The sequence below is a fragment of the Lissotriton helveticus genome, chromosome 9 (assembly GCF_964261635.1).
Source record: "Lissotriton helveticus chromosome 9, aLisHel1.1, whole genome shotgun sequence".
NCBI lineage: Eukaryota > Metazoa > Chordata > Amphibia > Caudata > Salamandridae > Lissotriton > Lissotriton helveticus.
In genome coordinates, this window is record NC_136070.1 from 645424022 (window position 1) to 645449405 (window position 25384).

General features: G+C 48.4%; 1 long non-coding RNA gene across 1 annotated transcript; it reads left to right on the forward strand.

Annotated features, from left to right (window-relative positions):
* Positions 1-372: 372 nt before the first annotated feature.
* LOC144782895 (uncharacterized) lies at positions 373-10652 on the forward strand. Its single transcript, XR_013601300.1, has 2 exons — positions 373-408; positions 9895-10652. It is a non-coding gene; the product is annotated as an uncharacterized LOC144782895 (long non-coding RNA).
* The last annotated feature ends 14732 nt before the right edge of the window (positions 10653-25384 follow it).

The window sequence follows — 25384 nt, forward strand, 5'->3', positions numbered from 1 at the left end:
CTGAGATAGCACGCCTGTAAGACTGCAATTGCAGTGAGCGACTTGGCGCCTCTTGTTACTTCCGTGGGTGGTCTAAGTGCCTTGTTCCTCAAATTCTTGTGGAAATATGACACCTCAAGGGTTTGTGGGTATGCAAGAAATTATGCAAGAATTTTTTGTTTTTTGCCCCTATATGAATTAGTTAAAAGACCTTTTGAGCTTTATGTGACATGAAGCGCCTTGAATGCCAAGCCACATAACATTTTAAATGTCTATACCGAACATTAAATGGCTCGTAAATGTTAATAAAACTTCAAAGCCCACAATGCACCGGTACCATATTCATTATAAACGATGACGAGCCGCCGGCCGGCCATTTTCGAATCGATGTGAGAGCAATTCAGTTCTGAGACGGTACGGAGACAAGCGGTAAGAGGCTCAATGTTTTAATATCTCCGTTTGTTGCTCTTGCATTCACGTTCCAAGTCGGCAAGAAGTTTACAAGGTTCCGTCCTGTTTTATTCTGTCAGGTCCGGCTGTGCGGAGGCATTTTTGAAAGTTTACGGGCCACTCAAGCCCAAAAAAGGTAGGCGTCACGTTGCGTCTTTTTTCAAACGCGAGTATTGGTTTTTCCTGCAACATCGCTGATGTTAATTTCTAAATGTTTTCTAACAGAATAACTGGCAGATGGTCACAATTTCCCTAACGTTCGGCCGCGAGACGGCAGAGTTCAAGGTCAGCTTCCCCGTTTACAACTTTCCATTTGAACAACGCAGACCAAGATAGGCTGTGCTATATTTACACATTTTTAACTGTTTCCATCAGGTACCCACATTAAAATGAACCCCTCGGTGTCTTAGATCATTTAGGAACACGACACCTCCGCCACACAAACAAAACCTGGTATGTATAGATGGTAAACACCTATTTGAGAGACCAGGAGAGGCAATCTAATAGTTCAAGTTCAGTAATTAGCTTTTTTCTTTACATCCCACAGATATAAAGAATTTAAGCCCTGTTGAGAGACCAGGGACAGTGGTCCTGGCCTCGAAACGCGTCGGCATTTGTGTTTGGTGGAATACAATCTGACTAGAAATGACAACTAGGACCTAGTAGTCCAGTGATTAGTAATTTTCGTCATTTATTTGGCAAAATTCCACGCACATTAGAACATTCATTCATTGTTGTCAATATATGTATTTGTGTTATTGGTATACTTTTTTTGTATTTTGGTAGAATGTTTTGATGTTGGTTTATTTGTTTAATAACTTTTCGTGATTTTTGTACAAAAAGTGTCAAAATATTGAATGTACAGTGTATTTTTTCTGCTGCTATAACTAAAAAATTGTTGGTAAAATACCAAGTAACTGGCAATAAATGAATTTGCCCGGTTTGGATTAAATAAATATTGGTCCATTCCTTGAAGGTGATTTGAAGTAAGTGTGGTTGGGACATTTTGGTGTTTTGGCATGGTAATGTGAAGGCAGGCGAGTTGAAATCTTGAAGAGCAAGAGGGGAGAGGATGTAGCCTTATGGCTAGAGAAGTCGACCTCGAAGCTGGGGAACCCGGTTCGAGTCCCGGCAACAACGCTCAACATCGTGTGATTCTGAGCAAATCCCTTAATCTCCCTGTGCCTAAAAAAAATTAATGTGTCCATCTGTAATGAAAAGGTACTCATGTAAAGCACTCGGATACCTGACATCCTCGGGTCTAGTTCGCGCTATATAAAAAAAAAATCTTCTCACAGTTGGGTGGAAAAGATTTGAGGAGAGTGAGGACTTGGCCCTTAAACCCATGGATTGTCTGCCTGATTTGCTCTGATGCTGTAATGAGAGCAGGTTCCGTGCTATGGTGGCTCCTGAAGCAGAACTGAGTGGAATCAAGATATCCATGATTCTCAATAAGGATGCTAGTTCGGCGTTCATAGCCTTTTCAACAATTTTGTCAGGAAGCGGAAGGCATGAAATAGGCCAATAGTTGTTGGGCTCCGCAGTGTCAAGATTAGCCTTTTTCAGAAAAGGGAGAATGGAGGCTAACTTCCACTTGGCGGGGAAGTAGCCTGTGCAAAACATCTGGTCAAAAAAATCTGTGAGGTGCGCCACAATGATTTCTGGTGCTTGCTCTATGATTTGGGGGAAGGGGGCAGGGGTCGATAGAAGAACCAAATTTTGTTTGTCTAATTAGGACTTGTGCTGGGGAAAGAGACGTGAAAGTGGACAGCGTAGAGGGGTCATCGCCAAACTAGGCTGATGGAAGGTTGCATTAACTGCGGAAACAATGGTAAGGCCAAGTGATGTCCAGGAAAGGTGGGGACTTAGGTTCCCTAATAGGGGGGCCCTCAGTAAAAGTCTGACTGGGTCTAGGATTTGCTGAGAAATGGATATAAACTGCTTTTACCTTAGTGTGAAAGAAAGCTGCTAAAGAATTACAGAAGGCTTGGCTGATGTTAGTATTTTTATTTTCAGGGGGCTTCATGAGTTTTTCTACCATAGCAAATAGTTATTTGGATGAGTTTTTAGAGGATTACATTTTGCCGGTGTAGAAGCAGGTTTTCTAGTTGAGAATCAGTTCTTTGTAGACTGCCAAGGAACACTTGTATGATTCTCTTTCTGTGGGGCCATAGCTGAGCCTCCATTTTCTTTCCAACCTATGACAAGTTTGCTTCTGAAGTCTAAGATTCCCACTGAACCAGAGTTCACAGGGCGTGTTTCTATGGCTCTTATAGTTGTTGACAGGTGCTATGTGATTAAGAGAGGAGTTAATCCAGTGAGGCCATATTGAGGTCCATCTGAAGTGTGGGGGGTTATATACTTGATACGACTTAAGAGATTCAGTTGTAATAGTGTGCCACGGGTGAGAAGGAAGAGAGGAGTTTGGCTGTATGGGAGCAGGTACCTCCGCCTTAAGTCGGAGAATAAAGATAACTGCCAGATAGTCAGACCATACCAGAGGGCGGAAAGGGAGAATTTGGAGATGAGAATAGAGGAGTTGGCCTAACGGCTAGGGCGCTCGACCTCGGACCTGGGGATCTGGGTTCGAGTCTCGGTAACGACGCCAAAACCTCCTGTGATTCTGGGCAAATCACTTAATCTCCCCGTGCCTAAAATGAAAGTGTGTCCTCATGTAACGTAACTGGAAAAATATGTAAAGCGCTCTGATACCGGATTCGGTTCGGGTCTAGTTCGCGCTATATAAAACTCTGCAAAAAAAAATTGTCTGAAAAGATTCCATCTAGCAGATAGCCAACCAAATGAGTGGCTCCCTTGACATGTATTACTTGGCCCATGCAATCCGTCACACCTATGAGCTAGACACCCTCGTTATTATGTGCATTTTCTTAAAGGAGATCGAATTTGCCAAGGATGGTAAAATCCAATGAGTCAGTTATGGTATCCAAGAGTTGGCCGAGATTGCGAGGAGAGGACTTCAGATGTAGCTCCTATCCTAAAAGAGTGAGTGCCAAACCACTGTGGGTCTCTGTCTGACTGCTGAAGTGTTTTCTGTAGTACTGCTAATAGCTGGAAGGCAGTCAAATAGTCCTGGTGTTAAACAACCCAACCAACCTGCAGATCACTCCAATACTTGCTTGAAAATGAGCCAAACCTCAGTAGGGCAGAGAAGGCCTCTTTCCCCCCTTAACCTAATAGCTTTTGCTTTACTGCTTTGGTTACTTAGATCTTTTGAGTCAAATATTTAACACCCCGCTATGCGATTGTACCTCCTCGTAAGTAACGCTTGTGGAACTGCCATTTCATAACAGCTCAGCTACCCTGAATGCCCTGAAAAACATTAACACCATGCACAATGTAAACAGCACCACATCGAATATTAAAAAACAGATATGATCCAACCTATCTAAAATTGAGATCAACAGGTCCACTGATGTGTGCTCCCTATTGTGTGAGCTCCTGCCCTGCTCCTTCTGCCAACCGTTGAGAAATGATTGAGCAGCTCAGCCACAGATGGTTCATATACCCAAACCATCTTGCCATATAAGGCAATCCCGGCAAGTTTCCCTGCTATAGTCACAGCCGATAAACGTTATCAATCAAACTCAGAATGAAAGCTATCACATCTGCACACTTAGCCTTGCTCTGAATAATCTCTGCCATGCCCCTCCAGCCAAGCTTATCTTTATGCTCTGTTTGTTGACATAGCTAAGGGTTGCTCGGTTAGCTCAATATTTCTCTGCCTCCTCTGATGGAACTTCAGTCTTCAGCATCCACTCCTGGTGCTAGTCCATGAAATCTCTGCCACTGTCAAAAAAAAACAAAGCATCCACTAGGTTATTGGTCACACCTGCCATCTATCTTTCTCAAGCAACCTAACTCTTAAACCTTTGAAAAAGTCACAGAAGTCTAATGTCTCTGGCTTTTTGACCTTTAACAGGTAGATCTGGTTGTCTACATTGAAAGCCACTTTCTAGTTCTGTCCTCATATCAAAGAGGAAAAAATGTGAGGAAGGTGATGCTGCACCCTTGTTATCTCCAAGATTCCAGTCAACACTCATAATACCACCTGCCATCCCAAAACATGCCAAAGCCATCCACCCGCAACATCTGATAAAATGTGTATTGGAAACAGAAATTCATCTTCCAGTGACCATAATGTGGCACTACTGAAATGCTTCAGAAAGCTGCTAAGACAAGAAATCTGATGTGGTAGTGTGGTACCAGGCAATGCAAAACCTAAACACTCACATAAAGATCTCCCTGCTCTGACCACTTAACAAGTGAAATTTAAATGAACGAGCGGTGTTTGCATTTTTCTCAGCTCTACTTTTTTAGCAGAAATAGATTCCTCTAATAGTTTTGTAAATCCTTGAACCTTAACTTGTGGTAGGTGCGCCATCATGGTGAACTTGTCAATTTTGATGCCCCGGAAAGTCAGGTTTCAGTAGCTAGGGCAACAGCCAAAGTATCTGTCACCACAGAACCCCTGCAGAAAGACGCAAACCTCAGAGAGGATACGGATGGTCGTGAATAGTCGAACACTCCTGAACTACAAGCTCCCTCAGATGAGGATACCAGGGGCGGCGAACCCACCTCAGCACAATTAACAGAACAAATGCCCTCTCACGGTGAATTTTGCACAGGACCCTGGCAATCAAGAGGATTTGAGGAAATGCGTAAAGCAGGGTGTCCGGGCACCTTAGCGACATCACATCCACTCGCCCTGCCTCCGGACAGGGAGCAATCTTGCAGAAGTGGGGTAGTGGAGCATTCTCCCTGGCCGCAAACAAGTCCACCATCAGACACCCAAACCTCTCCTTCAACATACAGAACACCTCATTCAACAGAGAGATCGTTTGATCTCTCTGTCGAATGAGGTGTTCTGTATGTTGAAGGAGAGGTTTGGGTGTCTTGGGGGGGGGGGGAACCTTGCTCAGGCAGTCTGCCACACAATTCTCTATCCCCGGGAGATACACTTCCTGCAGGGAAAAGACAGTGCCTTCCGTCTAAGTCAGAATCTCCTAAGCCAGAGGCTACAATGAGCGAGCCCTGCAGCCCCTCTGGTGATTGAGACAGCCCATCACAACCTGATTGTCTGTCCAGACTGGAAGATGATGCCCTGGAGGGCTTACGCAAACTCCAGACAACCACCTTCAGTTCCCGGAAGTTGGACAAACAACCAGCCTGCAGGCGATCTCAGAGATCCTTCACAGACCAGGAATCCAATGTCAACCCCTCCAGCCCAACTGACTGGCATCCATTGTCACCACCCGAGAGGAGAACACCTGAAATGGAAGACCCTTCGTCAGATTGGACTCCTCTCTCCACCAATCCAGGGCGAGATGAATCTGAGGGGACACCATCACCTGAAGATCATAAGCAGCGGAACAAGGGGACCAATTGGACAGGAGATGGATCACCAAAGGGTATAGGCGTAATCAAGCCCATGGCAGGACATAGATCACTGCCAACATCAAACCCTATAACCGCAACCACTGATGCACCAGTGCAGAATCCAGGGCAAGCAGACAACCCAGGTATCTCCTCAAGGTCACCCTTCTATCGGCAGGCAATAACACCAGTCCCATGACTATGTCCAGTTGACCTACAATAAAAACCAAGACCTGGGTGGGACCCAGATGGGACTTTTTGTAATTGATCAGGAAGTGTGGATCTCCAGAATCTGGCAGACCCTCTGGATGTAAAGAGACCCCTTGGAAAAAGAAGAGGCAGAAATCGGGAGATTACACACATGTATATATGCATGGAACAATCCAAGGAAGCCGCCACATCTCCCTAAACCAGCAAGGGAAGGATCACCTGCAAAGACAGCATCTTAAACTTAACATGAGGGACAAACGAGTTTACTCTTTTCAAATCCAGCACAGGACAGATATCCCCTGAAACCTTCCTTACCAGGAAAAGGATTGAGTAGGCCCCTTGACACCTCTGGCAGGCCGGAACGGACAGCTGGCCCCATTGTCGAGAAGATCCTGAATACCTGCCAAAAGCACCGATGGCAAAGGAGCGTGAACAAAAATCTCTGGGGACAGAGAGTCTAAGACAATCGTGTAACCCTCCTTTACAATTCACAGGACCCACAGGTCGGAGTTTGACCCCTCCCAAGTCTTCATGAAATTCTACAGCACCTACCCCTACCCCCACAGGGAGCTGACCCCACGGATAGTTAGCCTTTGCAGAGGGGATGGAACCACCATCTGACTGCTGAGACTGGGCTTTGTGGGAGAAAGGGACACCCAGGCTGCTACCCTTCCCCGAAAGGGAAAGATCCCAATAGGAGCAGAAGATGGACCGAAGGCCCTCTGTGTGCCAAAGAACCTCTGTCTAGAAGGACGGTTGGGAGCCAACAGCTTCCTGTCCTCTGGTGATTTTTTTCACCATCTCCTCCGGGGAAGCACCAAACAGTTTAGTCCCAGAAAAAGGAACCTTCATTAGAAGGAACTTCTGTGCTGCCTCGGCCTTCCAATTTGCAAACAGGCCTGGCGCCAAGCCCAAAGAGCAGGGCCTGCCGAAGCTGCCATGGCCCCCAAGGCAGCAAACGAAATGTCCGACAACAGCCTTGTCTGTTGTTCCAGGACCACCAGGGTAGGCATTATGTCCACCCATGCTCCATAAGTTCAGCAAGAGATGGATAGTCTTTCAGAAGAGACTGAGTGGTGTAGGAGAGAGTAAACAGACACCCTAATGGAGAAGTTGGCCGCGGCGTTTGATCTTTTTACCGCAGCCTCCACCATCTTGTCCACCGGCTCCTGGGGAAGAGGCTTCCTCCGAAATGATGGAGACATGATAAGACAGCCAGGGGAACCTTCACAGCAGTGGGAAAGTCCTTGGCAAAATCCTGAGTGGGTTTGCAGCCATTATCCCGCATTTTTTATCCCGCGGACTTTCAGTCCGCATACCATTTTCCCGCAAGGTCATTGACCTCGCATACCATCATCTCGCATTTTTTCTAAACGCATGTGCATTTATCACGCATGCCTTTACAACGAATTACGTTGTAAAGGCATGTATGGTAAATGCATTTGCGTTGTGAAAACCACGATAAGGAGAGAGGTAAGTGGGTTTGAGTTAATTTTTTCGTCGTGCTGGGTTAGTCATTGTGTAGTGTAGTGTAGTGTTGTGTTAGTGTAGTGTAGTGTTGTGTTAGTGTAGTGTAGAGTTGTGGTGGTTGTTTAGTGTAGGGTCGTGCTGGGGGTAGTGTGTTAGGGTTTAGGTTAGTGTTGTAGTGTTTGCGTAGTGTAGGGTCATGCTGGGGGTAGTGTGTTAGGGTTTAGGGTAGTGTTGTAGTGTTTGCGTAGTGTAGGGTCATGCTGGGGGTAGTGTTTTAGGGTTTAGGGTAGTGTTGTATTGTTTGCGTAGTGTAGGGTGATGCTGGGGGTAGTGTTTTGGGGTAGTGTTGTAGTGTATGCGTAGTGTAGGGTCATGCTGGGGGTAGTGTGTTAGGGTTTAGGGTAGTGTTGTAGTGTTTGCGTAGTGTAGGGTCATGCTGGGGGTAGTGTGTTAGGGTTTAGGGTAGTGTTGTAGTGTTTGCGTAGTGTAGGATCATGCTGGGGGTAGTGTGTTAGGGTTTAGGGTAGTGTTGTAGTGTTTGCGTAGTGTAGGGTCATGCTGGGGGTAGTGTTTTAGGGTTTAGGGTAGTGTTGTAGTGTTTGCGTAGTCTAGGGTCATGCTGGGGTTAGTGGTTTAGGGTAGGGTTGTAGTGTTTGCATAGTGTAGGGTCATGCTGGGGTGTAGTGTTGTAGGGTTTAGGGTTGTGTTGTAGTGTAGTGTTTGTGTAGTGTAGGGTCATGCTGGGGTGTAGTGGTTTAGGGTAGTATTGTAGTGTTTGTGTAGGGGCATGCTGGGGGTAGTGTATTAAGGTAGTGTTGTAGTGTTTGTTTAGGGAAGTAAAGTGCTTTATGGTAGTGTTGGGGGTCGTGCTGGGTAGTGTAAATGTTGGAAAAGGACTGTGTTAAGGGTGGGTGGTGCAGGGGTACTACATTAGAGTGTAGTGTAGGATAGGGTAGGGTAGTGTATTCTTACTTACCTTTAGAACTTTTACAACTAGTATATCTTTAACATGCATGCATTTTAGTTGTAATGGCATGTGTGCTAAAGGCATATTCGTTTTAAAAGTTTTCGTTCTCTTATTTTGCGGACTAATAGTACTTGCGGTATTATATTTGCGGGATGATGGTATGTGGGATGTTTGCCTGCGGTCTGACATCATATATTCCCTGAGTGGCATAGCACTTAGAGAGATAGCGCAGAAAAGACTGTTTGGCCACTTCCTGCCACTAGTTGTCAATAACCTTCCTGATAGATGGGTGCAAAGGCAGAGACTCAGGCTTCTATTACTGCCTGAAAAAATCCTTGAATCATCCTCAACCAGAGGTACTGAGAAAGCCAGGTTATCCTTAATATGCTGCAGGACCTCCTTCAGCTCCTGCACATATCTGCCTAGGATGTCATCATCCTCCCAGTCAGTCTCTGCGCTGGTTGAAGGCTCAATGCACAGCTTTTTAGGAGAAGATGGGCCCTCACAATCCTTAATTGCCACAACAAAAGCAGTGTGAATCATCTGCTGGATGGCCTGCAAGGAAGGCGCCTCAACAGTAGCCTGCACACTAGAGCCTGCCTCCACCTGGGGCTCCTCACGAGGCTCCACCCTGAAACACACTGACAGGATAGTAAAATCCTAACAGCGACCAGCAGAAAAAGCGTATTATGTCGTTAAAAAAAGCACACATAGAACATCCTAACCGGTTGCCAAGCAACCCCAAACTAAAAGCAGTGTGCACGCTGACCGCGCAAAGCAACATCCGAATTCCCTGGCAATTGCCGGCATGGCAGGAATACATGACGCGTCACAGGTGGAGCCAAGCCAGATCGTCACAAAACCCCTGACAGCCCTACCGCAGCAGATCCAACAAAAACAGCGTGAGAAGACGCACATCAGCCTGAAGTCAAGCTGGACCAGCAGCCCAATCCCAGTGTTGCGCAAGTAAACAGGGACAGCAGCCGGCGGGGTCAAAGACACACCATAGTGATGGAGCAAGGTGGCAAGACAAAATTTTGTGTACCCCTTGTAAAGTCAATGTTCCATAACGTTAATATTTACTAATGGTATGTTGTGTTAAATTAATCAACCATAGAGTAAGTTGCATAAATTTTTTACACACAGGAATACTAATTTTGCATGCATGATGCTATTAAATTAACTAATATGTGTTGTTATCGTGTTGTGAATTAATGCACAGCTCAGATATAAACAAACGCAGCTTAAATGTGCTTATTGTACACATTTTGTGCTAAAAAGTGGTCAGATATGTAAGTATAAAACGCATTTATGTAGCTTATTTTCTAGGTAACAACTAATGGGGAAACATTAGTATGGTGGGAGGTAAACAGAAGGGTTTTAATTCCATATTTAACATGAATTTGTGTTTGTTTCTATGATAGTTCCAAAAGTGGCCTCTGAGGCCTGAAAGAAAAATGGCTGCTCGGGAAAATTGTGAGCGAAAGCTGGACAGCGCAGGCGCGCCTAAAGCCTGCAAGTCAGAATGAACTGCCTGTGCTCAGGGAGGTTCAAGGCTACCATGCCCCGGAAATTAGGATGAATGCCAAACATGGACGATTGAATGTTCTGGTCATGGGAAAAAGTCCTGAAGTTGCAAGTGAAGGAAGTAACTAGGCCATGGACTGTCCTAAACAAAGCCCCTTTATTTTCCTGCTGAATCATTGTGAAGATGATGTTGTAATGGTGAGAAGATGCTCACCCACCCAAAATTGTCCAATCAGAACTCGAATTAGTAATGTTAGATACTTTTTAGATAGATTAAGTTAGGAAATGAGTGTATAAAAACCCCTGGTTTTGTCTAAAGGGGGTCGCTTTTTCGAATTCCACTCGAAGTGCTGCCCGACTGAAGATCGATTCCTGGATGTAAGAGAATTCTAATTTACTCTTTGTTTGTTTTTCAGGATATTAGGATAAGATGAGGGTGTTAGTTAGGGATGCTAGGAGAGAATGATTTTGGAACTATCTGTTCTTTGCTAAACTTTTAACTGATTTCTAAATAAGCGATTTTTCCTGAGCTCTAAATAAAATAATCATTTTGAATTAAAATTTAAGATTTACTGAATAAAGAATTAATCGATGCCTAAATGTCAGACATATTAAAGTTTTGCTTTTAATAAAATTTGGAAAATGGAATTTTAAAGCTGGTCTTGTGATTTTCCTACGCCTAATTTTCTTTCTAGCAGATCCATTGCCACTATGGTGGTAAGTCTGAATAATCAAATGTTTGAATAAAACCATGGTAAAGTGTAATAAACTGTAGATGTAAATAATAACTGATTAGAAAGGTTTAGACACTCCACCAAATGTTACAGCGTTTCTCCATTACGATTCATCAAAAGCCTTGAAGCCAAGTGTAAGTGAACAGAATAAACGTGCAGTGTTATGGGCCCCACTGACGAATAGTTGTGTGTTTAAAGGTTTCAGGGAAATGGAAAGTACTGATTAAAAATGATTTTTGGAGCCCCGCTGTAGCAGTTATATCTTGGTAGCAGAGGATGGTTGCTAAGGAAATTAGCTAGGGTATGTATAAAGTGCTATATACAAATTGATGAATAGAATTATGGCTAATATCTGTTGAGTTCGTATTACCTTATATGTAATTTTGAAAAGGCTTCCAAGTGTTGAGTGAAGCTAGTGCCTCTGTCTGCAGGCAGAGGAAGTGTGGCAAGTAAAGTTGCACAGTGCATTGGTCTGTTTAAAAAAGGAGTATTGTTGAATACTGCGGTGGTATTGTCGCATATCACTGTTTAGGGACATTAGGTGTGAAAGGATAAATGTATAGTGAGGACAGTCTATGAAATCTTAGCCTTCAAGCACAGGGATCATTGCGTATCTTGATTAAAACTTACTGCTGGGAGAGTAATAGGACTTAACCCGAGCTTGAAGGAAGGGTAAAGGAGCGGCGTCTACTTTACTAACGTTAGAGGAATTTTGTGGTGGGTTAGTTGGAAGCGTTGCCTACTGGTAAAACAGAGTTCATGTATATATGAATAGGGTTTTCCGTATGAACGTGTGTAAATGTAATTGCAATACGCGTTCTGGTGAAACTCTGGGATTGTCTCTAAGGAGGTGAAAAAGATCTCTGTATGTGTTTTCCCGGAGAAACGAGTTTGTTATTGCCTGATAGAAGGGCAAAGTAGGGTAGTGCTGTTTTATCAACGAGTCTAAAAATTCTGAGGAGATGAGCGTTGTCTACTCCGGTTACAGAATACTTGTGTGATTGAGAAATCTATCGCTTTATTAGAGAAACAGGCAAATGATATTGTTTTGTGTAAGTTACTAACTGATTTTGTAAAATATCTTGTAAATACGGCTTCTTGAGAAAACCTTGTAAAGGAGGGGTCAGTCGGCGCAGCTGAAGCCGGAGCGCTGGTGACGTCAAAAGTGCTGCGTTGGGATTGGTCCTCGTGACTGAGACAGAGTCGGAGCTGATTGGTTCATCACAAAAGGCAGCAAAAGCTATTGGTTAAGCACTATAGTGACGTATTGTGTTCTAATTGGTACATAAGTGCAAACCGCGCTGTGATAGGTTGGTGTTACAGAAACAGCAATAGAATAGTACGTGCTCTTTTGAAAGCAGGGAAATTTACTGAAAATGTCATACTACTATTATGATGATGACAAGAAGAAACCTTCATGGTTTAAAAAACGGAAGAACATGTTTGTAAAGGACAAAGAGGTAGTTACGAGAGAGGGAAAAATACTTCCTTCGCCGAAGACACCTGCTTCTTATATGATAATGAAATATGGTTACCATACGTGTGTTTGGTTGGAGAATTGGGTACGGTATACCAAGGATGATGGTGTGTTAGCCTTTCCAGAAGGAGGATCTTTTGATTTGGCAATCTTGCGAAATTTGAGAGACAAAATTATGAAACTTGAACCGAGACCTAGACCAACTCAGTTTGAAGCATTAGTTGAGTGGGAAGATGAGATGCATGAAATGGAAAGTGAGAGGTTGAGCAGGCATATCAGACCAAGTGGTAAAGGTCGAGATGTATGGGGAGAAACACATGATACTAGAATGTGGAGATGGAGGAATGGAAGCATGTGTGATGGCATGTATCCAGTCAGATTGGTAGAAGAATATGAGGGACGGAAATGTACAGAAAAAGAAAAAGAATGTTGAATCAGGCAATCAAAGCTATGGTGAAAGTGAATCAGATGATGCTGTATTAGAAGAAATATTAAATAGGAGACCGCCACCATAGCAACCAAGTTCTTTATGGACTACCCCGAATGCCCCAATAGCAGAAGAAAGAGTTAATGAAACGCCAAGACAACCATCACATTTCCGAGATTTCCCTGAGAGAGTAGAGACAAGATATGTCCCGAGTACACCGATAGGAGAAGCTAGAATTACAGGTACTCCTGTACAGAGTAATGACTCACACAAAATTGTGCTAAGTGCTGAAAGACAAAATGATGTGCAACCAAATATTTCTGATTACGAACGTTCTGCACATGAACTGATTCAAAACCTTACTAAAAACATGGTAGGTGTAACTGTCACAGTAACAATAGGACCTGTGATACCAGTATTTGAGAATCAAAGAATAAAAGAACCAAGTTTAACAATTCCGTTGCAACAGAGTTTGCAAAAAGCAAAAGAGAATATTTATCCTGATTTGTCAGAAATAAGGCGAAATATAAACGCAAATCTACCAGAATTGACTTTTAATCAAAGTTCATTATGCAGATACCCGACAGGAGCAGAATCTGACTCTAGAACCCCATCTGCCTTCGAAGTATGGCCCTCCATATGAGCCCACTAAAGCAGGGCCTCCTTCAACAAGGAAGGCGCCCACTTCGCCAAGCTTTCAATAAACACCGAAACCAAAAAGAAGGCGCTAACAATGAATCCACTTAACAGGGCCTCCACCGCCGACCTTACCCTTCTTAATTGAAAAGTTCAACCAAGATGAATCGCACACCGCTAGCCTCTCCTCCGGGTCGCCCCTTAGCACTCTGGTACATGTAGTGCATGTAGATGGACAAGTAAAAAGTAGTTCACCACAGTTGGTGCGAGTCGTTACTCGTTATCCCCAAGTTCTCTGGACCCGAGACATGGCCCGGGTTTCGGGACAGTTTCCCTCGTCAGCAGAGCAGTGTTTGGGGTGGATGAGAAGGCCGCCAAGTAACCGTCACAGGCCCTGATGCCTCTCCAGCGCGCAGGTGCGTCTCCAAGAGCTCGTCAGCTCAAGGCTCACGGGAGCCGTTTAAGTACAACCAAGATGAATCGCACACCGCTAGCCTCTCCTCCGGGTCGCCCCTTAGCACTCTGGTACATGTAGTGCATGTAGATGGACAAGTAAAAAGTAGTTCACCACAGTTGGTGCGAGTCGTTACTCATTATCCCCAAGTTCTCTGGACGCGAGACATGGCCCGGGTTTCGGGACATTTTCCCTCGTCAGCAGAACAGTGTTTGGGGTGGATGAGAAGGCCGCCAAGTAACCGTCACAGGCCCTGATGCCTCTCCAGCGCGCAGGTGCGTCTCCAAGAGCTCGTCAGCTCAAGGCTCACGGGAGCCGTTTAAGTACAACCAAGATGAATCGCACACCGCTAGCCTCTCCTCCGGGTCGCCCCTTAGCACTCTGGTACATGTAGTGCATGTAGATGGACAAGTAAAAAGTAGTTCACCACAGTTGGTGCGAGTCGTTACTCGTTATCCCCAAGTTCTCTGGACCCGAGACATGGCCCGGGTTTCGGGACAGTTTCCCTTGTCAGCAGAGCAGTGTTTGGGGTGGATGAGAAGGCCGTCAAGTAACCGTCACAGGCCCTGATGCCTCTCCAGCGCGCAGGTGCGTCTCCAAGAGCTCGTCAGCTCAATGCTCACGGGAGCCGTTTAAGTACAACCAAGATGAATCGCACACCGCTAGCCTCTCCTCCGGGTCGCCCCTTAGCACTCTGGTACATGTAGTGCATGTAGATGGACAAGTAAAAAGTAGTTCACCACAGTTGGTGCGAGTCGTTACTCGTTATCCCCAAGTTCTCTGGACCCGAGACATGGCCCGGGTTTCGGGACAGTTTCCCTCGTCAGCAGAGCAGTGTTTGGGTGGATGAGAAGGCCGCCAAGTAACCGTCACAGGCCCTGATGCCTCTCCAGCGCGCAGGTGCGTCTCCAAGAGCTCGTCAGCTCAAGGCTCACGGGAGCCGTTTAAGTACAACCAAGATGAATCGCACACCACTAGCCTCTCCTCCGGGTCGCCCCTTAGCACTCTGGTACATGTAGTGCATGTAGATGGACAAGTAAAAAGTAGTTCACCACAGTTGGTGCGAGTCGTTACTCGTTATCCCCAAGTTCTCTGGACCCGAGACATGGCCCGGGTTTCGGGACAGTTTCCCTCGTCAGCAGAGCAGTGTTTGGGGTGGATGAGAAGGCCGCCAAGTAACCGTCACAGGCCCTGATGCCTCTCCAGCGCGCAGGTGTGTCTCCAAGAGCTCGTCAGCTCAAGGCTCAAGGCTCAAGAACTCCATGTACCAGATTCCCGAGGGGCGATCCGGAGGAGGGGCTAGCGGTGTGCGCTCCATTGCGATTGCTTATACAAATTGGCTCCCTTGAGCTTTGAGCCAACGGGCTCCAGGACGACGCACCTGCGTGCCGGTTCGGGCATCGAGGCCATTGACGGTTGTTTGGCGGCCTTCTCTTCCACCCCTAACTATTTTCTCTACTGATGAGGGAAGTTATCCCGAAACCAGAGCCATGTCTCGGGCGATATCCAAAAACCCGGGACATGTATCGGGTCTAGAGATCATCAGTTTTACAAGTACCTACTTGCACCCACATGGGTGAACCACTCAAGAACTCCATGTACCAGATTCCCGAGGGACGATCCGGAGGAGGGGCTAGCGGTGTGCGCTCCATTGCGATTGCTTATACAAATTGGCTCCCTTGAGCTTTGAGCCGACGGGCTCCTGGACGACGCACCTGCGTGCCGGTTCGGGCATCGAGGCCATTGACGGTTGTTTGGCGGCCTTCTCTTCCACCCCTAACTATTTTCTCTACTGATGAGGGAAGTTCTCCCGAAACCCGAGCCATGTCTCGGGCGATATCCAAAAACCCGGGACATGTATCGGGTCTAGAGATCATCAGTTTTACAAGTACCTACTTGCACCCACATGGGTGAACCACTCAAGAACTCCATGTACCAGATTCCCGAGGGGCGATCCGGAGGAGGGGCTAGCGGTGTGCGCTCCATTGCGATTGCTTATACAAATTGGCTCCCTTGAGCTTTGAGCCGACGGGCTCCTGGACGACGCACCTGCGTGCCGGTTCGGGCATCGATGCCATTGACGGTTGTTTGGCGGCCTTCTCTTCCACCCCTAACTATTTTCTCTACTGATGAGGGAAGTTATCCCGAAACCCGAGCCATGTCTCGGGCGATATCCAAAAACCCGGGACATGTATCGGGTCTAGAGATCATCAGTTTTACAAGTACCTACTTGCACCCACATGGGTGAACCACTCAAGAACTCCATGTACCAGATTCCCGAGGGGCGATCCGGAGGAGGGGCTAGCGGTGTGCGCTCCATTGTGATTGCTTATACAAATTGGCTCCCTTGAGCTTTGAGCCGACGGGCTCCTGGACCACGCACCTGCGTGCCGGTTCGGGCATCGAGGCCATTGACGGTTGTTTGGCGGCCTTCTGTTCCACCCCTAACTATTTTCTCTACTGATGAGGGAAGTTATCCCGAAACCCGAGCCATGTCTCGGGCGATATCCAAAAACCCGGGACATGTATCGGGTCTAGAGATCATCAGTTTTACAAGTACCTACTTGCACCCACATGGGTGAACCACTCAAGAACTCCATGTACCAGATTCCCGAGGGGCGATCCGGAGGAGGGGCTAGCGGTGTGCGCTCCATTGCGATTGCTTATACAAATTGGCTCCCTTGAGCTTTGAGCCGACGGGCTCCTGGACGACGCACCTGCGTGCCGGTTCGGGCATCGAGGCCATTGACGGTTGTTTGGCGGCCTTCTCTTCCACCCCTAACTATTTTCTCTACTGATGAGGGAAGTTATCCCGAAACCCGAGCCATGTCTCGGGCGATATCCAAAAACCCGGGACATGTATCGGGTCTAGAGATCATCAGTTTTACAAGTACCTACTTGCACCCACATGGGTGAACCACTCAAGAACTCCATGTACCAGATTCCCGAGGGGCGATCCGGAGGAGGGGCTAGCGGTGTGCGCTCCATTGCGATTGCTTATACAAATTGGCTCCCTTGAGCTTTGAGCCGACGGGCTCCTGGACGACGCACCTGCGTGCCGGTTCGGGCATCGAGGCCATTGACGGTTGTTTGGCGGCCTTCTCTTCCACCCCTAACTATTTTCTCTACTGATGAGGGAAGTTATCCCGAAACCTGAGCCATGTCTCGGGCGATATCCAAAAACCCGGGACATGTATCGGGTCTAGAGATCATCAGTTTTACAAGTACCTACTTGCACCCACATGGGTGAACCACTCAAGAACTCCATGTACCAGATTCCCGAGGGGCGATCCGGAGGAGGGGCTAGCGGTGTGCGCTCCATTGCGATTGCTTATACAAATTGGCTCCCTTGAGCTTTGAGCCGACGGGCTCCTGGACGACGCACCTGCGTGCCGGTTCGGGCATCGAGGCCATTGACGGTTGTTTGGCGGCCTTCTCTTCCACCCCTAACTATTTTCTCTACTGATGAGGGAAGTTATCCCGAAACCCGAGCCATGTCTCGGGCGATATCCAAAAACCCGGGACATGTATCGGGTCTAGAGATCATCAGTTTTACAAGTACCTACTTGCACCCACATGGGTGAACCACTCAAGAACTCCATGTACCAGATTCCCGAGGGGCGATCTGGAGGAGGGGCTAGCGGTGTGCGCTCCATTGCGATTGCTTATACAAATTGGCTCCCTTGAGCTTTGAGCCGACGGGCTCCTGGACGATGCACCTGCGTGCCGGTTCGGGCATCGAGGCCATTGACGGTTGTTTGGCGGCCTTCTCTTCCACCCCTAACTATTTTCTCTACTGATGAGGGAAGTTATCCCGAAACCTGAGCCATGTCTCGGGCGATATCCAAAAACCCGGGACATGTATCGGGTCTAGAGATCATCAGTTTTACAAGTACCTACTTGCACCCACATGGGTGAACCACTCAAGAACTCCATGTACCAGATTCCCGAGGGGCGATCCGGAGGAGGGGCTAGCGGTGTGCGCTCCATTGCGATTGCTTATACAAATTGGCTCCCTTGAGCTTTGAGCCGACGGGATCCTGGACGACGCACCTGCGTGCCGGTTCGGGCATCGAGGCCATTGACGGTTGTTTGGCGGCCTTCTCTTCCACCCCTAACTATTTTCTCTACTGATGAGGGAAGTTATCCCGAAACCCGAGCCATGTCTCGGGCGATATCCAAAAACCCGGGACATGTATCGGGTCTAGAGATCATCAGTTTTACAAGTACCTACTTGCACCCACATGGGTGAACCACTCAAGAACTCCATGTACCAGATTCCCGAGGGGCGATCCGGAGGAGGGGCTAGCGGTGTGCGCTCCATTGCGATTGCTTATACAAATTGGCTCCCTTGAGCTTTGAGCCGACGGGCTCCTGGACGACGCACCTGCGTGCCGGTTCGGGCATCGAGGCCATTGACGGTTGTTTGGCGGCCTTCTCTTCCACCCCTAACTATTTTCTCTACTGATGAGGGAAGTTATCCCGAAACCCGAGCCATGTCTCGGGCGATATCCAAAAACCCGGGACATGTATCGGGTCTAGAGATCATCAGTTTTACAAGTACCTACTTGCACCCACATGGGTGAACCACTCAAGAACTCCATGTACCAGATTCCCGAGGGGCGATCCGGAGGAGGGGCTAGCGGTGTGCGCTCCATTGCGATTGCTTATACAAATTGGCTCCCTTGAGCTTTGAGCCGACGGGCTCCTGGACGATGCACCTGCGTGCCGGTTCGGGCATCGAGGCCATTGACGGTTGTTTGGCGGCCTTCTCTTCCACCCCTAACTATTTTCTCTACTGATGAGGGAAGTTATCCCGAAACCTGAGCCATGTCTCGGGCGATATCCAAAAACCCGGGACATGTATCGGGTCTAGAGATCATCAGTTTTACAAGTACCTACTTGCACCCACATGGGTGAACCACTCAAGAACTCCATGTACCAGATTCCCGAGGGGCGATCCGGAGGAGGGGCTAGCGGTGTGCGCTCCATTGCGATTGCTTATACAAATTGGCTCCCTTGAGCTTTGAGCCGACGGGATCCTGGACGACGCACCTGCGTGCCGGTTCGGGCATCGAGGCCATTGACGGTTGTTTGGCGGCCTTCTCTTCCACCCCTAACTATTTTCTCTACTGATGAGGGAAGTTATCCCGAAACCCGAGCCATGTCTCGGGCGATATCCAAAAACCCGGGACATGTATCGGGTCTAGAGATCATCAGTTTTACAAGTACCTACTTGCACCCACATGGGTGAACCACTCAAGAACTCCATGTACCAGATTCCCGAGGGCCGATCCGGAGGAGGGGCTAGCGGTGTGCGCTCCATTGCGATTGCTTATACAAATTGGCTCCCTTGAGCTTTGAGCCGACGGGCTCCTGGACGACGCATCTGCGTGCCGGTTCGGGCATGGAGGCCATTGACGGTTGTTTGGCGGCCTTCTCTTCCACCCCTAACTATTTTCTCTACTGATGAGGGAAGTTATCCCGAAACCCGAGCCATGTCTCGGGCGATATCCAAAAACCCGGGACATGTATCGGGTCTAGATATCATCAGTTTTACAAGTACCTACTTGCACCCACATGGGTGAACCACTCAAGAACTCCATGTACCAGATTCCCGAGGGGCGATCCGGAGGAGGGGCTAGCGGTGTGCGCTCCATTGCGATTGCTTATACAAATTGGCTCCCTTGAGCTTTGAGCCGACGGGCTCCTGGACGACGCACCTGCGTGCCGGTTCGGGCATCGAGGCCATTGACGGTTGTTTGGCGGCCTTCTCTTCCACCCCTAACTATTTTCTCAACTGATGAGGGAAGTTATCCCGAAACCCGAGCCATGTCTCGGGCGATATCCAAAAACCCGGGACATGTATCGGGTCTAGAGATCATCAGTTTTACAAGTACCTACTTGCTCCCACATGGGTGAACCACTCAAGAACTCCATGTACCAGATTCCCGAGGGGCGATCCGGAGGAGGGGCTAGCGGTGTGCGCTCCATTGCGATTGCTTATACAAATTGGCTCCCTTGAGCTTTGAGCCGACGGGCTCCTGGACGACGCACCTGCGTGCCGGTTCGGGCATCGAGGCCATTGACGGTTGTTTGGCGGCCTTCTCTTCCACCCCTAACTATTTTCTCTACTGATGAGGGAAGTTATCCCGAAACCTGAGCCATGTCTCGGGCGATATCCAAAAACCCGGGACATGTATCGGGTCTAGAGATCATCAGTTTTACAAGTACCTACTTGCACCCACATGGGTGAACCACTCAAGAACTCCATGTACCAGATTCCCGAGGGGCGATCCGGAGGAGGGGCTAGCGGTGTGCGCTCCATTGCGATTGCTTATACAAATTGGCTCCCTTGAGCTTTGAGCCGACGGGCTCCTGGACGACGCACCTGCGTGCCGGTTCGGGCATCGAGGCCATTGACGGTTGTTTGGCGGCCTTCTCTTCCACCCCTAACTATTTTCTCTACTGATGAGGGAAGTTATCCCGAAACCCGAGCCATGTCTCGGGCGATATCCAAAAACCCGGGACATGTATCGGGTCTAGAGATCATCAGTTTTACAAGTACCTACTTGCACCCACATGGGTGAACCACTCAAGAACTCCATGTACCAGATTCCCGAGGGGCGATCTGGAGGAGGGGCTAGCGGTGTGCGCTCCATTGCGATTGCTTATACAAATTGGCTCCCTTGAGCTTTGAGCCGACGGGCTCCTGGACGATGCACCTGCGTGCCGGTTCGGGCATCGAGGCCATTGACGGTTGTTTGGCGGCCTTCTCTTCCACCCCTAACTATTTTCTCTACTGATGAGGGAAGTTATCCCGAAACCTGAGCCATGTCTCGGGCGATATCCAAAAACCCGGGACATGTATCGGGTCTAGAGATCATCAGTTTTACAAGTACCTACTTGCACCCACATGGGTGAACCACTCAAGAACTCCATGTACCAGATTCCCGAGGGGCGATCCGGAGGAGGGGCTAGCGGTGTGCGCTCCATTGCGATTGCTTATACAAATTGGCTCCCTTGAGCTTTGAGCCGACGGGATCCTGGACGACGCACCTGCGTGCCGGTTCGGGCATCGAGGCCATTGACGGTTGTTTGGCGGCCTTCTCTTCCACCCCTAACTATTTTCTCTACTGATGAGGGAAGTTATCCCGAAACCCGAGCCATGTCTCGGGCGATATCCAAAAACCCGGGACATGTATCGGGTCTAGAGATCATCAGTTTTACAAGTACCTACTTGCACCCACATGGGTGAACCACTCAAGAACTCCATGTACCAGATTCCCGAGGGGCGATCCGGAGGAGGGGCTAGCGGTGTGCGCTCCATTGCGATTGCTTATACAAATTGGCTCCCTTGAGCTTTGAGCCGACGGGCTCCTGGACGACGCACCTGCGTGCCGGTTCGGGCATCGAGGCCATTGACGGTTGTTTGGCGGCCTTCTCTTCCACCCCTAACTATTTTCTCTACTGATGAGGGAAGTTATCCCGAAACCCGAGCCATGTCTCGGGCGATATCCAAAAACCCGGGACATGTATCGGGTCTAGAGATCATCAGTTTTACAAGTACCTACTTGCACCCACATGGGTGAACCACTCAAGAACTCCATGTACCAGATTCCCGAGGGGCGATCCGGAGGAGGGGCTAGCGGTGTGCGCTCCATTGCGATTGCTTATACAAATTGGCTCCCTTGAGCTTTGAGCCGACGGGATCCTGGACGACGCACCTGCGTGCCGGTTCGGGCATCGAGGCCATTGACGGTTGTTTGGCGGCCTTCTCTTCCACCCCTAACTATTTTCTCTACTGATGAGGGAAGTTATCCCGAAACCCGAGCCATGTCTCGGGCGATATCCAAAAACCCGGGACATGTATCGGGTCTAGAGATCATCAGTTTTACAAGTACCTACTTGCACCCACATGGGTGAACCACTCAAGAACTCCATGTACCAGATTCCCGAGGGGCGATCCGGAGGAGGGGCTAGCGGTGTGCGCTCCATTGCGATTGCTTATACAAATTGGCTCCCTTGAGCTTTGAGCCGACGGGCTCCTGGACGACGCATCTGCGTGCCGGTTCGGGCATGGAGGCCATTGACGGTTGTTTGGCGGCCTTCTCTTCCACCCCTAACTATTTTCTCTACTGATGAGGGAAGTTATCCCGAAACCCGAGCCATGTCTCGGGCGATATCCAAAAACCCGGGACATGTATCGGGTCTAGAGATCATCAGTTTTACAAGTACCTACTTGCACCCACATGGGTGAACCACTCAAGAACTCCATGTACCAGATTCCCGAGGGGCGATCCGGAGGAGGGGCTAGCGGTGTGCGCTCCATTGCGATTGCTTATACAAATTGGCTCCCTTGAGCTTTGAGCCGACGGGCTCCTGGACGACGCACCTGCGTGCCGGTTCGGGCATCGAGGCCATTGATGGTTGTTTGGCGGCCTTCTCTTCCACCCCTAACTATTTTCTCTACTGATGAGGGAAGTTATCCCGAAACCCGAGCCATGTCTCGGGCGATATCCAAAAACCCAGGACATGTATCGGGTCTAGAGATCATCAGTTTTACAAGTACCTACTTGCACCCACATGGGTGAACCACTCAAGAACTCCATGTACCAGATTCCCGAGGGGCGATCCGGAGGAGGGGCTAGCGGTGTGCGCTCCATTGCGATTGCTTATACAAATTGGCTCCCTTGAGCTTTGAGCCGACGGGCTCCTGGACGACGCACCTGCGTGCCGGTTCGGGCATCGAGGCCATTGACGGTTGTTTGGCGGCCTTCTCTTCCACCCCTAACTATTTTCTCTACTGATGAGGGAAGTTATCCCGAAACCCGAGCCATGTCTCGGGCGATATCCAAAAACCCGGGACATGTATCGGGTCTAGAGATCATCAGTTTTACAAGTACCTACTTGCACCCACATGGGTGAACCACTCAAGAACTCCATGTACCAGATTCCCGAGGGGCGATCCGGAGGAGGGGCTAGCGGTGTGCGCTCCATTGCGATTGCTTATACAAATTGGCTCCCTTGAGCTTTGAGCCGACGGGCTCCTGGACGACGCACCTGCGTGCCGGTTCGGGCATCGAGGCCATTGACGGTTGTTTGGCGGCCTTCTCTTCCACCCCTAACTATTTTCTCTATTGATGAGGGAAGTTATCCCGAAACCCGAGCCATGTCTCGGGCGATATCCAAAAACCCGGGACATGTATCGGGTCTAGAGATCATCAGTTTTACAAGTACCTACTTGCACCCACATGGGTGAACCACTCAAGAACTCCATGTACCAGATTCCCGAGGGGCGATCCGGAGGAGGGGCTAGCGGTGTGCGCTCCATTGCGATTGCTTATACAAATTGGCTCCCTTGAGCTTTGAGCCGACGGGCTCCTGGACGTCGCACCTGCGTGCCGGTTCGGGCATCGAGGCCATTGACGGTTGTTTGGCGGCCTTCTCTTCCACCCCTAACTATTTTCTCTACTGATGAGGGAAGTTATCCCGAAACCCGAGCCATGTCTCGGGCGATATCCAAAAACCCGGGACATGTATCGGGTCTAGAGATCATCAGTTTTACAAGTACCTACTTGCACCCACATGGGTGAACCACTCAAGAACTCCATGTACCAGATTCCCGAGGGGCGATCCGGAGGAGGGGCTAGCGGTGTGCGCTCCATTGCGATTGCTTATATTAATTGAAAAGTTGTTCTAGGAGAGTCTGCAGCAGAACAAAAAAACAGGAAGTGGGGTGGGTCGTGCCTCCTCTTGTAAGGGTCAAGGGTGAAGGAGGTCAACCATGTTAGGGAGGGAAGGAAGGACTCTAGCACTAAATTGCTTGGAGGGTTCTGTTGGGGAGCTGAAGCTTACTGGGTAAATTATGTGGCGAGGAAGACATACAAGGAGGTAATGCCAAACTAAGCCTCCCACCCAGCCTCGCACAACGGTCCCAAACCAGCTTGGATGACAATGTGCCTAACTCAATTATCTCAGAGCATTATCTAGCCAGACAACCCCCTCAACAGGAGCTACAGCCAACAGAAGTGAAGTCACTGTCCTTACCACCCCAACTGTTATTCCTCCTGCCCATTCAGTGCAAGAATTAACCAACCAAACGAAGAACCTGAGGGGTGAAGTCATGAGCTTCTCTCCCCGCGGGTCCCTAATGTGGTATCAATGGTACATGATGGCTGTGAGGCTTGCGTGGAAGCAGTGCACCTGAGCTAATAGAATCCTTGCTAGCATGGCAGCACTGTGTTCAAATTCAAAGAAAGAAGCTGAAAATGCAGAAATTTTGCAGAAAACTTTTTAAAAGTAAAGACTAACTTCCGATGGTAGCCCTAACAAAAGAGGACCTTTATATGTGACCAGCCAACTCCTGTTTGGTGGAAATCGCTCAAGGATGGAAAATGAGTGCCATGAAAGAGAAGGCAGTGCAGTAGTTTCTTGATACTTCAAGACAGATGTGGCCCACTAAGTGGATGTGGAAGACAATGTTCAGTGGACAGAAGAGATCACAGCTATGTGAGCCAGTGACAATATTTTCATTATCCTGGCAGTGAAGGAGAAGGGAGCGGTGGAAGACGCCTAGGAGGCAGCCACGGAAAGGACTGTGGCAGGGGTTGGAGCTTCAGACATTAGTCTGATCCCACTGACAAGGTTTGCTGTTTCCGGTGTCAGTATTTGGGACAAGCTGAAGAAAGGCCAGGAATGTGGGCAGATCGAAGGGGGTGTGGGGGGGGGTGTATTGCTCAAGAGAGTGTGGGGAGTACAAGGACGTTACAGGAGGTGGGCATGCGATGTTCCCTCTGATCTTTGTTCTGCCTCTGCCTCAAACAACCCGGACCTAGAAGTGGAAACCCAGAGTGCCTGGAGAGGTAAAGGAAAGAGAGAAACTTGTTGGCAAAAGTGAAAGCATTCGAAGAACAGTTTGGAAGAAAAGCTTAACGATCCAGGAAAAACACGAAACACTGTACATTATAAGCGAAATCCCTCTTTACATATTGAGCGCAAAACACATTTAATAAGGCAAGCAAACAATGATAAAAGAAGTATCATGCTCTATGTTGAAATTCTTTGGGGAGGGGAAAGAACGTGGAAAAGAGATCAACAAAAATGGATGTACGTCATTACAACGCGCGCGTTACAACGACGTACCATTACAACGCGGTTGTAACAACGCAAGTCGTTACAACGACTTGCGTTGGGGGGGCGCAAATTTAAAACATTTAATTTACTATTCCAACACCAGTCCCCGTGGATAGTAGGGAAGGTGTTGGGATAGTAAATTAAATGATTTACTATCCTTGAGCGCCCCCCAGCGCAATGCGTTGTAACAACTTTCGTTGTTACAACCGCGTTGTAATGGTACGTCGTTGTAACGCGCGCGTTGTAAAGGCTGTTTCCCAACAAAAATATTTGGCAACGGTAGAGTGCTATAAACTTTATTAGGAAACAAACAGCATAGTAGACCATAAGGAAAGTTTACAGGAGATATATATATATATTGTTAGAAATGGGATCCCTGGCTGGCCAGGGCTTGCGCCAAAGCCAGTCAGAGACCACCACTCCCAAGTCAGGGCAAGGGAGTTACACGCCAAGATAACCCCTGCTCACCCTCTAGGTAACGTGGCGCGAGCAGCAAGGCTAAACTTGGAGGCGATGTGAGTTA